We start from the raw sequence: 16,045 nt of genomic DNA on the forward strand, positions 1-16,045 counted from the left end.
CAGGGGGGTTTGGTTTTATGGCTCAGCATCTTGAGTAACCAGAGCTGCTGCACCCCAAACCCTGCCAGTGCTCCCCTGACCTGCCAGAGGAGCTCTCCGTTCCCTCTTGGGGTGGTTCTGCACAAGCACTGAGCAGCAGGAAGGATGGGATTTCATTCCAAATGGGGTGCAAGGACCTTCAGAGCTGATAATGGCTTCGGGCACTCGCTGCACCTTGTGAGCAGCCCCTGTCACAGGGGACTATTCACCTTCTCCCAACCTGCTCCCATCCCTGTGCTGGAAGTGTTTCAGCTGGGGCTCCCAAGTGTCTTTTGTTGTGACTCCAGCACTTGTTGAAGGAGGAGACGTGTCAGGTTAGCACTAATTGCAGGTTTCCCCGTGTGGCTGCTGCATCTGCCAGGCTTTGTCAGGGAGAAAACCACAAGAACTGAGGAATTGCTCGTGCCCCTCTCAATGCCCCAGTGTGCCATGACACTGGATTGCAGGGGCTGGCAAGGCTGAGCTAGCCCCACAATGCCTCTTGCCAGCCCCACAGATACACAGGAGATGGTCATGGGAGTCCTTTGGAGATGTCGGGAGCTGGGGACAAGGATTCTGAGGGATATCAGCACCGGGGCTCCATGGAAGGACCAGCAGCTCCCACTTAGCTTTTATTAACCAGATACATCATGTGGGGAGCAGGCAGTAGGAAAATCAATGGGTGAGGGCTGAAATTATGGACAGTGATCCAGAAGCTGGAGCTGCTTCCCAGCACCTTCTGTAGCCACTGCCCAGGAGCCTTGGACAGGCAGCCATGGATCTTCCTGGCAGAAGCCCCAGCTGATGAAAAGTGTGGATTTATAGGGATTTGCAGACACTTCGAGGTGGGGGCAAAGCCTTTTCTCTGCTCACCACCTCTCCTGGGGCATCCTGAGTGAGCATGGAGCATCCCCCTGTTGAGGCTCACTCTGTAGCAGCATCCCTGGATGGACACAGCTGCATTCCCACCCCCAGCACAGGGTTCACTTGCTTTTGGAACACCAGTAACTACACGAGAGCCTGATTTTTTTCCTCCCAGTGCACTCCAGATCCATCAGGTTGCTGTAGTGAAGCCCATCTATCGCTGCCAATGTCAATAATGCCGCTAAAAAAACGGTTCAACGAGAATGGATGGATTCGCTGGAACCTCCTGCAGCTCCTGCAAGGACACATTTTAAAATGGAAATGAAACGCTGAGCGAAACCTGATTTGCTTAAAATAACTGCGGAGGTTGAATTGTTTTGTGCTGGAAGAACAAATAAACAAACAGAAGGAGCGGGGTTTGAGGAACGAGAGCACGCTGCGTGTGACACTTTTAATATGGAGTTATGGATGGCACCGTCGCGGGAGAACATCCTACTGGGCTGGGGAACATGGCTGCCTGTGCAAACGGCTGCATCCTGACCTGGGGGCCGGCACGCCACGGGATTATTAATGAGAGCTTCAGCAGGACCTTCCTTTGCAGAATTTCTAATGACTGTTTAATAAACATGCAAATGTGCCTCGATGTTTCAGCGGCGTGTGCCAGCACGGGAGTGTGCAGGGGTGGCTCTGCCAGGACTCCCCCTGCCCTACCCTGCCCTGCTGGCCCCGGTGGGTTTGTTACAGCCCAAGCCAGAGTCTGCAGCCTTCTCCCCAGCTCACCCCTCCTGCACCTCTGGAATGCCCTGTGCCAGGAGAACGTGGTGCCGGGTGTCACCCACAGGGAGCTCCGGCCTCTCCGGCCACACCGGCACTGGGGGAGGCAGGACAGCAGAGATGCTCCTCTTCCCCCAGCTCGGCTGAGGTGTCAAGAAGGAGAGATGGCATTAAAGGAGAGGCTCCCTGGTCCTGTTACTGCTCCAGAGGGGTAAGCATTGGGATGAGCATCGTTTGGCAGGGAGGCTGGAGGGAGCAGCAGGAGCATTGTCAGGCACCCCAGGCCAGTCGGTGGGAGACAATTACACTGTCATGGAATTGCTCCATCCTGGACACAGCTCTGGGCAGTAAGAGGTTGACAATAAAGAGAATTTGCTGGAGGACTGTTGATAAAACCCTGCTTATCACCAGCTGTAAATTCACCACGGGCACTTGCACCTTTATTTCCCACCCAGGGAACAGTGTCCCCTCACGTTGGACCGGGATATACTGCCATCGTTCTGCTCCACCAGCCTTGCCAAGGAGCTCATAAAAATTAAGGCACGGGTTCAACTCAGTGAGATAAGGGCTCTGTGGTGCCAAAAATGAAGCACAAAGTCGCTTCGGCCTGAGGAGGTGATGGCAGCAGTGCCAGCTTCCTTCTTCCATGTCCAATTTACCAAATTCTTGTAAACTACAATTAAAGAAGTGGCAGCAGTTCCAGAAGTCTCATCGAGCTTTTCCTTAACCCTTAACTTTGGGCAAAAAAGGATAATTTGAAGTCAGCACATGCTGGTGACGTACAGGTCCCACATGGGCCTTGGCAGCAGCTCCCACCTTCTTGCCAGGGGCAGAAATGGGGGAAAACTGGGTCTCCCAGCCAGCCCCCACCTCCCTGAGCTGGTGGCCTGGCAAACCCTTCACCCCATGCTTTGCAGTGCTTCCAAATGACTAATCAATTATTCTTTATTAGGGTTATTTCTTTCATTAGTCGTTTCTTCAATGCTTTCAATGTTTCATTAGTCTCCTCTCCAGTTGCAGTGGATTTCGAGCACTGTGGAAGAGGATAATTCATTTTATTAGGTCGTTTATTTTCTGGGCACATTTTTAAAGGTCAATTAATCCATCTAAATGGAGGAGGAAGTATGGAATAGCATATAGAGCCTCCCTCCCCCTCTGCCAGAGAGCCTGGTGTGAGTTCACTTGCCCAGGCAGGGAGTGTGTGAATGCCACATACTGGTGTGACATTTGAACTGGAGCTGTGCTTCCATAAGCTGCCGTAAGGGGTATATCATCCAGCTCCTTCCTGAGGATGGAAGAGCTCCTAGGACAGGTCCCAATCCAGGAGCAGTTGCTGTGCCCATCCCCATCCCCTCAGGTCAGAGCGTCTCCTGCCACCAGGATCACTTTAATTTGTGCTGATGAGGATGGAATCTGGCTGGGATGTCCACGTGGATGTTCTGGAAGGGGTTATTCTCCATCTGAGATTTCCCTGGCTTTGCCCACGAGCAACCCTGCTGTTGATGAGACCAACAGTGTCATGCAGGGATTAAAACTCATCACTTTATAAATATTTCCAGCCAAGCAGCGATTTATTCTGTTCCAGGGCCACCATCATTATGGAAATCTGGAAGCAGCAGGTACTCATCTCGCTGGTGTGAATCATCCCACTAACTAGGGAAGGAGCAGAGCTGGCAGGGCTGTGGCCAGGCAGGGTGTGAGCGATGCTGAGGGGCACAGGGGACCCGGAGCCATCCCTGCTGGAGCTCAGCACTGCCCTGCTGAGTGCTGGCACCCCTCACAGCTCCCAGCAGAAAGCAGAGGAACCCTGGGATCAGCACAGGAGCTGGTGGGGGGCTTCAGTGGTGAGGATCCGTGGAGAAGCTGGTCAACCCCCTTCAACAGTTTGTAGTCACTCCTGACAGGAGCCGAGACCTGCCCGGTCAGCCCAGGGGCCAAACCCAGAACATCCATCGCTGCCACTGCCATTCCTGCTTGTGCTTATGCTTTTATAGATGTCCACTGTGTAAAACACCAATTATTTTAACTGGAAAATCCTTGGAGCAACCTAATAAAGCTTCCCTTAAAGCAGGGATAGAAAAGCATCAACAGCTTGATGCTTCCATGAGAGGTGAGCTTTACTCCAACTGGAAAGTACTCGGAAGTCAAACCCTTCACGTGCAGAAGCAGGAGAGGAGCCTTTGTCCTGCCTGGTGATGGGAAGGCATGGCAATCCCAGCTTTCTGGGGACAACAGCAGTGCTGTGGGGGATTCCTCTCACTGTCTCTGGTCTGATCCAGCAGGAAGATGCCACTTTGCCAAAAAAAAAAAACCAACATTTTGGTGTCAGCTCAGCAGTTTGCAAACCACTGCTCTCCACGTGGAGTTTTGGCACTGGTGAGCTGCTGCCAGCAAAGAGCCCAGGTGGTCCTCCTTGGGAAGAGCCACCAACCAGGGAAAATACAGATAAAACACTCCAACATGAGGATTCAGAGAGCAGTTTTTGGTGATGTAACAGCTCGGCAGAAGAATATTAACAGGGGTGTGTGATTAGTCCTGAGGCATGCGATGGGGAAGCACGGAGGGGACAGGGCACTCCGTTTTTTGGCCATTCCAAACCTGCCCAGGTGTGTACACCAGCCGAGGCACAGGCATGAAGTGCCCTGATGCAGATTAGTTCCTGTGTCTTCCCCCCTTGCTGGATCTCATTAAATGTGCAGAAAAGCTTTGCCGGGGGCTCCTCCCGCGCCGGTCGATGCCGCCCGTGCAGCTGAGGGGATGCGCCTCTAATTGCAAAACAAAATATTTTTTTTTCCTCCTTCCAGCACAGGAACGATTTCCAGCCTCTCGTGATGCCAGGCAGGTTTCAAACCACTTATTAAATAATGCAGAGCAAGAGTTAAAAATTGATGCTTAACTTGATTTCCTGTGGCCTCCTGAGAGGCTGCTCAGCTCGTTATAGCCGCTGTCTGCACCGCTCACCTCGAGCCTGCAGCGTGTTAACACTTATCAAACTCACGGAAAAGCTCCTTTATTCATCTCCTTTCCTGTCCGTGACTTTTCCAGGGCGCTGACACGCTCTTTCCTGAGGAGCCTGGTGCTGTGGGCAAACGGGGCTCACTCTGCTGCAGGTCAGGGTCTCACTGCCCTGCCAGGTGCTGCTCCCTCTGCATCCCAGCACAAGCCCCATGCTGTCCCTGGGGGGTTTTTATTTGGAAGAGATGCCTACAAACAGAAGAGAATGGATGGTGGGAAGCAGACCAGTGCTGAGAAGATGCTGGGGACAGTGGGGTGTGTGACCTCGATGCAGGGGGAGCTCCCATGCACTTCAGTTCCAGCAGCACCCACCAGCTCCAAGGGAAATCCCTTTGCCACCCACTCCACTTGCTCTTTGAGGGTGCAGCAGCGCTGGAGCTGGGAGATAAAATCTTTGTAGATGTATCTCAAGTCTCCTGCAACAGACTCAGGTTTGAAACAGACTAAATAAATACTAATGAAGTGTAAAGAACAGGGGCTCCTTTAGCAAAGGAGAGGGATAACAGATGGGCTGGAGTTAACCAGAAGATTATTTCCAGCTGAGGTTCGTTTGGTACTAATGTGGCCTGATTTTCACTTTCTTCAATGATGTTACACATCCACAGCTGAACTGGAAGTGTCAAATGTCAGCGATTTGAAACGGGAGGTCTTAATCCCGGATAATCGCCCTAAAATCTCCTCTTCATCGTGCCATCAGTGCCACCCAGGGCATGCAGGGCACCCAGTAACCCTGTCACCACCACCCCGGGCACCCAGCCCGTGCTGCCCTGGCCGGTGCCCTGCAGCAGCTCCCCACCGAGGAGCAGCTCAATGTTGGGTGTGTCCGGCTGGGGAACGTCAGCCCAGACCCCCACGAGCGACATGACAAAGTGGGCATTGCCAGCGGGGTGGGGGGCGAGCCCGGGCAGGGTGAGAGGCTGATGGTCCCAAAGCAAATCGTGCCTCGGGCAGGGCGGGGGGTTCCCTCTCGGGCACTGCAATTGCGAGGGAGGGGAAACTTCTCCAGCAGCAGGGCCAGCAACCAGCGAGAGGCAGAACGATCTTCAGAGGAGCTGCTGAAGCGAATGAGAGAAGAAAAAGCTTTTTAATATTTTGTGCCAGGCTTGGAAGAACAAGCAGCCGTGTGAAAAGGAGCGTGGTGCAGCATCCTCTAAATTACCGGGAAACCTGGGGGTTCCCAGGCTGGTGGGGGCTTTCCTGCATCCCATAAAGCACTTTGTGAGGTCTGCTGCTCTGAAAAAGGATGAGAAGGGAGGGAACGTATTGAGGTTTTTCTGAATTTGTTTTGTGTTTTCTTTCACGAGGGCAAAAAATGTAATAAAAATGGCCTGGCCACCTCGGATCCTCATCAGAGAGAGATCAGAAGGCTTCTGGGTTCACTGGCAATGTGTGGGAGACGAGGAAACAAGAGGAAAGGCTGGCGTTTATAAATTGTAGCTATTAAAGCTAAAGGGGGGGAACGAAACTGGAGATAATTGAGCTAACCAGTTGTTGCAAGAGTGAAATTCCGATTTCAGCAGTCAGCAAGAAAGTTTTCATAAATAGAAATACCAACTGTTCAGGTGGAGAACTTAAAGATCTCCGCAGAAGTGAATGATAAAAGAGTTACTTGAATACATTCAGAGCCCATTGTTCGAGGAAGAAAGCAGCAAAGAGGAGGAAAATAGGGCTCCTCAAAGTAATGAGTGGAGCAGATGAGGGAGAACAAAGGGCCAGCAGCTCCGCACCCACTTCATTTGTTCCCATCTCATTGAGGGGAGCGAGAAGCGGGAGGCAGCGGCGGCTGTTTGATACCACAGAAAGGGGGGTGTTATTAAAGCTCAGATAAATAACCCAGCGGGCTCGGGCTGGGGGCTGGTCGTGCACATCGGGCTCTGGAAATCGAGTGGGGGGCTTCTGGAGGGGGTTTGGCGTCTCTGCATCGCTATAGTGAATCCAATTGCACCCCGTCCCGGTGCAGGAGAGGCTGAGGACACTTGGTCTGTCCAGCCTGGAGAAAAGGGGACTGAGGTCAGACCTCACCAGGGTCTGCAGCTTCCTCACAAGGGGCAGTGAGAGGCAGAACTGATCTCTGCTCTCTGTGAGCAGTGACAGGGCCCGAGGGACTGTCTGGAGCTGTGTCAGGGAGGTTTGGGCTGGATATCAGGAGAAGGCTCTTTCTCTAGAGGGTGGTCTGGCACTGCAAAAGGCTCTCCAGCAGAGTGGTCACGGCCCCAAACCCAGCAGAGCTCAAGGAGCATTTGGACAATGCTCTCAGGCACGTGGTTGGGGTGTCCTGTGCAGGGCCAGGAGTTGGACCTCGATGGTCCTTGTGTGTCCCTTCCAACTCAGGAGATTCTGTGATTCTGAGAGAGATGTCCCAGTGCCCACATCCATGCTGGGCAGCCTCTGAGCCAACACCACACTCCCCTGCACTGAAACAAGCTGCCCATAACCTCTCCTACCATGCTGTTTATTGTCCTGGGCTGCATTTATTTCCAATTATGATTCAGTTTATCCCAATTAAATGCCACTTATACTTCAATGTAGTTATCCAGTCCAATACTCTTAATTAGTTAGTAAAGTATTAGAAGTCAATTTTAATTATTTCCAGTGGGTTTCAGGGAAATCTCAATTAGGTGTCTGTGATTTCACTCCAAGCAGTGGCTATTCCTTCCCCAGGTGCCATTTTCCCCACGGTTCCCCTCGCCCACCATGGCTGGAGCCACGGGGATCCACGGGGAGCTCTGGAAGTGTGGGGGAGTGGGGGCACCCAGAGCCAGCCCAGCAGTGGGTGACGGGGCCGGGTCACCCCTGTCCAGCCCCGGCAGTGTCCCCGCGGGCGAGGAGGGGCCGCAGCCTCTGTGCCAGCTACCTGGGGAGCCTCCACGCTGATGATTATCTACAGTCACACGGTGCCTTTTTCTGGTAATTGCTTCATTTTGCATGGAATTTAATTACAGAACCCACATGGGGAAAGCGCCGCACGGCTCCATTTCCTGGGCTCGTTTGTGTGGCGGCGAAGCTGCAGCCGGGGAGGGGAGGGGAGGGGAGGGGAGGGCTGGTCCTGGTGTCCCCTGATGGTCCCGGTGTCCCCTGACGGTCCCGGTGTCCCCTGACGGTCCCGGTGTCCCCAGACGGTCCCAGTGTCCCCAGACAGCCCCGGCCCCGCGGGCAGGGGTGAGTGTGGGTGCAGAGAGCGGGGCAGGCAGCCTGTGCTCCAGCCCAGCTGGGCTCCTGCACCCCAGAGAGGGACCCTGTCCTGGCATCCCCCCGCAGCTGGATCCCAAACCCCTTTGGATCCACTTTTACTGGTCCCGTGCAAAGCTGAGGCCAAACTGATTTGCCCCCGGTCTTCCTTGGCATGAGTGGTACTTGCTAAACTTAATTTCAAGCACAAAATGCCTCTTTTAAACCCCGGGATGCCAAAACAAGGAGTGGCACAGAGGAAACCGTGTCACCTCAGGTGCTGATGAGCAGCTGCCTGGCGTTTGCACCTCTTCCCATGCAGATAAATGCTCCTCACTTGCACTTGGAGGGCTGGGAAAGCTGAGAGACAGAATCCCCCCTTTAGGATAGCCAAATAAAAACACCAAAAAAAGTCTAAAGCAATTCTGGGCTCTGACTGAAGATGAGTCCTCCTTTCTGCTCATTATAAAATACCTATTATCTCCCTTTATCTCCGAGCCAACAGTATTATTTCAATTTAACAGTGTATGAGAAATGCAAGAAAATATAATAAAAGAGCCATGGATGCACTATTTAATGTCAGAATGACAGATGCTTCAATTAGGAAGACAGGGCTATTTCTCCCCAAAATAGATAAAGATGAAATTTTTATAAGATTGCCCTGTTTGTGTTTACGACAGGGTGCTCGTACACACTTTCATTACAATATAAATTAATATAAAAGCTCTGATTTCAGTGGAAACCTGAAGGGACTTTCCACCAGTTTTGCAAGCTGCCAAACTGGTTGGTCGTTTCCTCAGTGTTGGGTCCTGCCTTGGTTTTGACAGGGCTGAAGTGGGATCGTGGGCAGCTGCACAGCACAAGCACAGCAGTGAGATGGCACCACCACGGCACAGCACTGGCACGGCATGGCCATGCTCTCATGGCTCCCTGGGAGCCCTTGAAGTCTCTGAAAGTCTCTCCTTTCCAGTGCTGCTCCATTCCAAGGCGTGTTTGTACAGTAAGTGGGTCAAGGAATAGTCAACAGAAAAGTTATGTCTGTGTTTACCCTGGAATTATAGATATAGCCTGAATTATGCATGAATTAAAAAAAGTCAACACGAGTGACACAGTAAACACGTTGGCTTTGCCAGCAGTTTGAAGAGGGGGGATCGAGGGGGGATTGTGCTGGGAAGCTTCTCACGGCATGGGAGTCAGAGGCAGAGGGATGCTCGGGTGTGCCAGGGTGCAGGGGCTGTGCCATGCTGTGCCATGCTGTGCCATGCTGTGCCACGGGGCCCACGGGACTGCTGCACACCCACAGTTGCACTTGTGCTGTTGAGTTTATTCCTGAGTTGAGCCTGGTGTTAATTGTTTCCATCTTGTCAGTTATCCCAGGTCGGATTTGTCACCCGGCACTGGGGATGTTTTGGTGATGAAGTGCTACAGACATTATTTATTGTTCTATTTCAGACAAAACAAGCATTACTCTCATTTATTTATTAATCACTTTTCAAATTCAAGGGAAACATCTGTGCAGATTCAAAATTAAGGGGGTTTGTGGCTGGAGTGAGATTTCCCTGGAATTTCTATAAATAGATCCAGTGTTTATTCCTCATTGTCTTGATATTTCTGAGCAATGATGATCATCCTGATAACCCTTCCTGATGGCTTTAACCCATCTGTACCCCTGTGACCAGGCTGCATCCCTGCAGGAGGAGAAGGCAACGATGCTGTGCTGCTGCTGCTGCTGCTCTCCAGCAACATTCCCACTGGGACAAGCTGCTGGCAGGAGGGAATTCTCCTTCCACGAGCTTGGGTGGTGGAAACAGCCCCATCCTGGTGGCCACACCAGTCACCCCAGTGATCCCGGGAGCATCTCTGCCTCTGCCTGACCACCCTCGAGCCCTGGGAAGAGTCTGTTACTGCTCTGCAAATCCCAAAGAGGGGTAAATCCCAGACTCTCCATGACCCCAGCACATCAGGTGTGTCCGTGCTGTGCTGTTCTCACTCCTACCTGCCTCCTAATTAAGCCCCAACGTGTCATTCCTCCATCACAGCCTGAAGCCTCTTCACTGCAGCGCTGGGCTTTGCTGACCCGCAGCCTTGGGGTGCTCCAAGCACCCCCCACTCCCCACGGTCATCACTGTGTTCCTGAGAGCCCAGGCCAGGCTCCCAGAGTGCCATGTGCTGTTGGGAACAGGGAGTGTATTTATAATCCAGCAGCATCCTCAGGGATGGAAATTATAAACGAGGTGTTACGAGTCAGCACTTTCATCCAGTTCTGGGACTTAAAAGATTTGTTAATGATAAATATGTTAATGTCATTTGCATTTCAGAGGAGGAGAGGATGATGGAGCACAGGAGAGACCTCAGGACATCCAGACAGCTTCATCACACGGCAGCGATGGTGACAGATGGAACAGGCTGCCTGTGCTGCCACAGCCACAGCAGGTCACACCTCGACCCCAAGGACAGTCCCAGGACATGATTTTTTGTTCTTGCCCCTGCTCCAGAACGTGAGGAGCTTCTCATATGTCATATCTCATCATCTAACCTCATCTCTTCTCATCCCACCCTCGGACAGGGGCTGTGCCACCCCACACCACCAGCAGTGGCCGGAGCTGTGCCGGCTGCATTCCCGAAGCTGCCACACCTGGGAGCGGAGCTGCTTCTGGGCACTTTGGGAAACAGGCTCCATATTTCAACGGTTTCTTCCATTTCACTTTCAGGTCTATCCATCATCGTCTTTTAGCAGGAATTTCCGTGTTCCAGCCGTGCTCTGCTGTGCCAGCCCTCCCCTCCGAGCGGGCTCTAACCTGGTTTGCCGCCCGCAGGCGCCAGTAACGCGTTTAACCTTTCTTATGAGGCGTGTTTATTGCTTTCAGAGCTCCCCTTTCCAAATCTCCTCCAAACCCACATTTGTCATTTTGAGGTTTCCAGTGTTTCCAGTGCAAAGCCTGATAATCAATACAACTCACATCGCTTCAGCTTTCCCAGCCACTGGATCCAGACTGGATTTAAGCCGGGCTCCATCCCCCATTAGGCTTTAAGCAGCCCGAGCTGGAGCTTTATTGACTGCGGTGGGAAAGTGTGATTTATCCCCGCTGCTCATCAGCTCCATTTGCCCGATGGAGCTCCTAGTGATGGCTGGGAGTGGGACTATAAACGTATTTCTTACTCTTCTCCTGCACTGAAGAGGTAAAATACAGAGTAGACGGCTACATTCTATCAGCCTCTGGTTATTCTCTCCAATATTTATTTCAAAGCCCTGTGCAAACCCCCTTTGTGCGGGAAGGAGATAAACCTGCGTTTGAACTAATTGCAAATCACTTTTCCTGGCAGAGAAGCCGTGCGAGGGCGGCTTCGCTGGAACAGCGGTGGGTTTAAGGCAGCGGCTACCGAGCGCTGGGAAATCCAGCCGGGAGGGAGAGAGAGAGCTCAGCGTAAACCCGCGGCTGAGCCGCTCGACATCCGCCCTCACCCCGCGCGGCAGGAGAGGCTCCTCAGCCCCGGCTTTGTCTCCCGCACGGCAGCTCGGGGCGGCTCTGTGCCATCCTTTGGAAACAAAGCCGAGCAGATCCTCCTGCCCATGGGATGCCTCATCTGGAGGCATCAGCAGCTGCTGCTCCAGGTGTTGGTGCCTCTCCCGGCACAGCTCCCACACCGTCCTGGCGGGTGATGTGGAGAAACCAGATGCCTGGCACGGGGCTCACAGAGCTGATGCTGCCTTGCTGAGCTCTGCTGCTGGGAAGCCTCGGGGAGAGCTTTACTGAGATGTGCCGTTCAGCTGCTCAGCCATTCCACCCTTTCAAACCCGCACTCCGAAGAGCCAGTGCCAATGCTGGAATTGCAAAAGCTCTGGGAAAAAAGAGGAGGGATGTGGAAGGTGGGCAGGTGGTCCAGCAGCCAAAGCCTGGAGCCCAGCTCCCCATCAGCATCCCAGCCAAACCCCTTCAGGACTGTCTCTGGCCTGTGGGCAAGCAGAGTGTGGCTTGAGTGCCATGAGCTGCACAAGGAGCTGGGGCTGCTCGGGTCCTGCTCCTGTTGGGATCCACGTTATCACTGCTCTGTGGTTGGCAGAATCCACAGGCAGAAGTCAACCCATGTACCAGCCACGGCCTTCTGACCAAGAGGCGAAGGGGAGGGAGCCCATGAAACCAGGAGCTGGGCTGTTCCTGGTACTTACTGTCGCTCTTTGCCTGTGGATAATTCCTGGACAGAGTTCTGTTTCCTCCCAGGAGAGGGCAATGCCACACGCACAGTGGCCATCCTGCTGGGAGGGCTCCTGGCTGGTGGAATAGGGAAATGGCCTTGGGAGCAGGGAGTGGGACAGGACAGAGCTCCTGCTCATACAGCTCCTGCTGCCAAAGCTCCCACTGGAGGCAGATCCATCTGAAAAACGAACCTTCCCTTGCCTCCGCCGAAGATGGCCTGAAAATCCCAGAGTGTATGTGATTTAACAATTCAGTAGAAATTAAACCAGCTTATTCTCAGGAAATCATCCGTTTCCCAGAGTCCGGGATGACGGCTGCTGGCACCCGCCCAGCTCACCGTTAACAAGCGAGCTCGGAATGCGAGGCAGCAGATCCGACGCGAATTATTTGTGCAAAGCCGGAGGATTTCATCTCAGATGAGCTGCCAAAATGGGAAGTTTTAATAAGTGAAATCCTCCAACTTAATTAACCAGTGAAGAGATTTGCTCTGGAAGGTTTAAGCACCAGGAGCTTCCTGGTGCTGCAGACGGAGGGCTGAGAACAGGCACTGGGACTGCAGCCTTACACTCTCCTCCTCCTCATCCCGGGGCTTTGCTCCATCAGGTCTCTCCCAAGGCAGCAGTAGTAGGGAGAAGATCTCTGGATCCCACAACTGCCCCCAAGCTGCTCCCTGGGGCAGCTGTGGTGGGCAGAGCCTCGAGCCAAGCGAGTCTGGGACAGCCCCTCCAGGGCTGGTTTGGTACAGGGCGATTTGGAAACTCATGAACAGGAGCTCTGCAAGGTGCTTGGATTCGGGATAGGTTGTGCTGGCCACAGGTCCCCACCGACAGGTGTGGGAGAGCCAGAGCTCCTGGTCCCCTGGGCTGCCAGCCCCGCCCGACTCCCCAGCGAGCGGAGCTGCTTAAAGACGCGCATTAAGGCAATCATGCTGTCTGCTCTCCTCTGCTCCCCTGACAGCTTCCCCTGGCACAGCCGGCGCTGGGAGCTCAATTCGTGTCACGTCAGGAGTGCAGATCAACTCTCGGGAGAGCCCTTCTTTACTGGGAAGTGGCATCTCTGTCGTGTAGTCCGGAGAGAAATCAATGAGAGAACGAGTCAGGGATCAGCAGATGAGGTTGATGACTCTTTCCAGTTACACTTTGGCTTGTGCAATGGGGGGGGAACAGTTGGGGAGTAACTGGGGTTGCCCTGTGGTACCGGGGATGCTTTTTCCCATCCCGCCTTCTCACCGCCTGCATTTCCCAGGCAGCAGCTCCCCTGGGACCCCAGTACAGCAATCAGCAGGTCAGGTGTCCTTGGGGTGAATTCCTTCACGCTCAGCAAGTCTTTCTTGCTGCAAGCAGCAAGAGGGAAATAGAGGAAAAATGATCAGATTTTCTCCTTCGTTGAAAGAGTGGAATATTGGATCCTGATAGATAAGACAAAGTGGGGATAAAGGGTCGCCTTTCCACTAGATCTTCTTAATTGGGCTTTTTCCTGAAAGCACAAAATCAATATTTTCATCTACACGAACCCAATAAGCTCTTTAGGTCACTTGTAATAACACAAATCCTGGCTTTGTACATGTGGACTGGCAGGGAGGGGGCAGCTGCCTGCTGCTGGCAGAGTGGCACAGCCCTGCTGAGGGCAAGCCAAGGCCGTGCCCATCGTGGGACCCACGGCACGGTGGGAAACTGTGATGTGCAAGGAGCTGCCGTGCTGTGCCACAGGGATCAGGGCCGTGCCACAGGGACTGGGGACATACTGATGTTGGGATCACAGTCAGGTGCTGGCACTGGGAGCCCAGCTGGGTGCTGGTGTTCCAGACAGGTGCCAGTGTTGGCATCCCAGCCAGGTGCCAGCATTGTGATCCCAGCCAGGTACCAGTGTTGAGATCCCAGCTGGGTTCCAGCGGTGTGTGAGTGATCAAAGACTTCAGCACTAGAGAAAAGAAAGCCGATTCTGAGCCCAGCATCCTCAGTCAATATCTGCCAATTCCTAAGAAATTGGCCACCTTCAAGTAACCGAGGTGCAAAATAGAGCCGATTAGAAAAATTAAACTCAGGCTGAGCTGGAAGAAAGGCCGTTCAGCTCACTGCAAACATTATCTGCTCTAATTGGAAGCTTTGTTTAATTTGGCTTTGAAATTGAATTCCTTTTCCTTCCTGGAGAACTGTTATTACCTTAATTCTCTGCTTTGAATAAGACCATTTATATGGTCAAATACAGCTCGTTTGCAGCCCAACAAACGCAGTGAGTGGAGCAGTCACCTCCTCTCCCTCCCGGGCTGTGCCAGGCCAGCCCCATCCCTCATCCCTGCGCTGTTCCCTCGTGTCATGCACGGTGCACACTCACCCTCCTCCTGTTGTCCTTGCTTGGTAATTACATTGTTTGTGGAAAGAGTGAAAAGATCTGTTTGCGCTTCACCCTCCCAGCAAAAACAGAGCCAACCCAGGACAGGAGGATTCCCAGCCCGGGACACTGGGCTTCCCCAGGGAAGAGGAGCATGTCCCCATGTGTCCATGGCCGCTGTTCCTCAGGATGCAACACCAGAGTGGGTTTTCCCGTCTCCACCCCAGCTCGTTCCACCACTCGCTGTCCTGTTGCTTATTTGCTTTTGAGGCAGTCGAGGGAAGACAACAGCGTAATGAAAGCATTGCATCCCAATTTCCAAGTGTGGCCAACAAGATCCATCAGGCTCTTTGGGAAAATCAAGAACTTTATCTCCAATCAGCCAGCTTTTATCTGCTTAGGGATAAACAAGGCTGAGGAACCAGCGGTAGCAACAGCTGCATCGTAAACAAGCCTGAAGCCAGACCCTTCTGCTGGAAGTAAATAATTGATCTCCGCAAAATTCTGCCTGGGCAAAGCCATTTCAATTACCTGGTAGATGGCGACAGGCATGGGGAGAGGTTAATGGCTCTGAAATATTTAAGGAGAAGATGTTTGCCTGGGTGCACCATAGTTTGTCTTTCATTTACCCAATAGAGGGAGATTATTTGAGCAGTGAAGCAGCGGAGAGCCACGACCATTCTGGCCCTCTCTGGCACCAGGCTGGACAGGGCTTGGAGCAGCCTGGTCCGTGGAAGGCATCCCTGCCCATGGTGGGGGACTTGGGACAAGATGACCTTTCAGGTCCCTTCCTCCACTCCAGGCCCATTCCCCAGGGGTGATGTGTGTCCCCTGGATGGATGTGTGTGGGAGAGGAGCACTCCAAGCCCTGCCACCCCCGGGACAGGGAGCCCCCGGTGCCAGGCTCAGGCTGTGCCAGGCTCAGGCTGTGCCATGCCACTCACAGAGCACTATCAAAGCCTCGGTGTTCTCGCCGCGGCGGGTGCGCGCGATCAGCTTTGGTTTTGTGAGAGCTTTGATCGTGCTACCTCAGCTGTGGGAAATGCGTGGTTCCCTTTGTTTCAGTTAACTTCCCTTTCTTCACTTTCATCCTCATAAATAATTTATTCTTGTTTGTTCTGTTCGCTTTCATATTTTTGTTTTCTTCCCCATTAAAATTCAGCTTCAGTGGCTCGTGGAGAAACTTTTGAAGCTCTCCCTCCCTGTCCTCAACCTTTCTGAAGGAACAAATTTGTCCCCAGTATGGCCACGGGGAGGGAGACACTTAACCCCCTCTCTCCTGGCTGCTCCTCACAGAGGAGTCCTGGTCCCCCACACCTCTGGGGTGCAGAGCAGGTGCCCAGGGGTGGAAGCAGCTGTGTGGGACACGGGCAGAGCCACGGCCCTGCTGAGGGACTGACCGGGGGATGAAACTACTCCTGGCATTATAACGTGTTCTGCTTCGGATCTGCCGGGTCAATAAAAGCCTTCTCTAAGGAGGGAGTGCTTCTCTCATGTTGAAAAGACTTTAAATTTTCAAAGCAGAGCAGAGATTCAGCGGACAAAAATGCCCTTACACAGCTGCTAAGTTGGTCTCTCAAAACCACAGTACGGCTCGTCCCCTGCCCTCAGCTGCCTGCTCCCTTTTCCTGCAGCAGCTTCCTTAGCTGCTCTGGCTTTTTACAAGCCTCCCTTTTTTA

This window comes from Chiroxiphia lanceolata, chromosome 22 (assembly GCF_009829145.1).
Source record: "Chiroxiphia lanceolata isolate bChiLan1 chromosome 22, bChiLan1.pri, whole genome shotgun sequence".
NCBI lineage: Eukaryota > Metazoa > Chordata > Aves > Passeriformes > Pipridae > Chiroxiphia > Chiroxiphia lanceolata.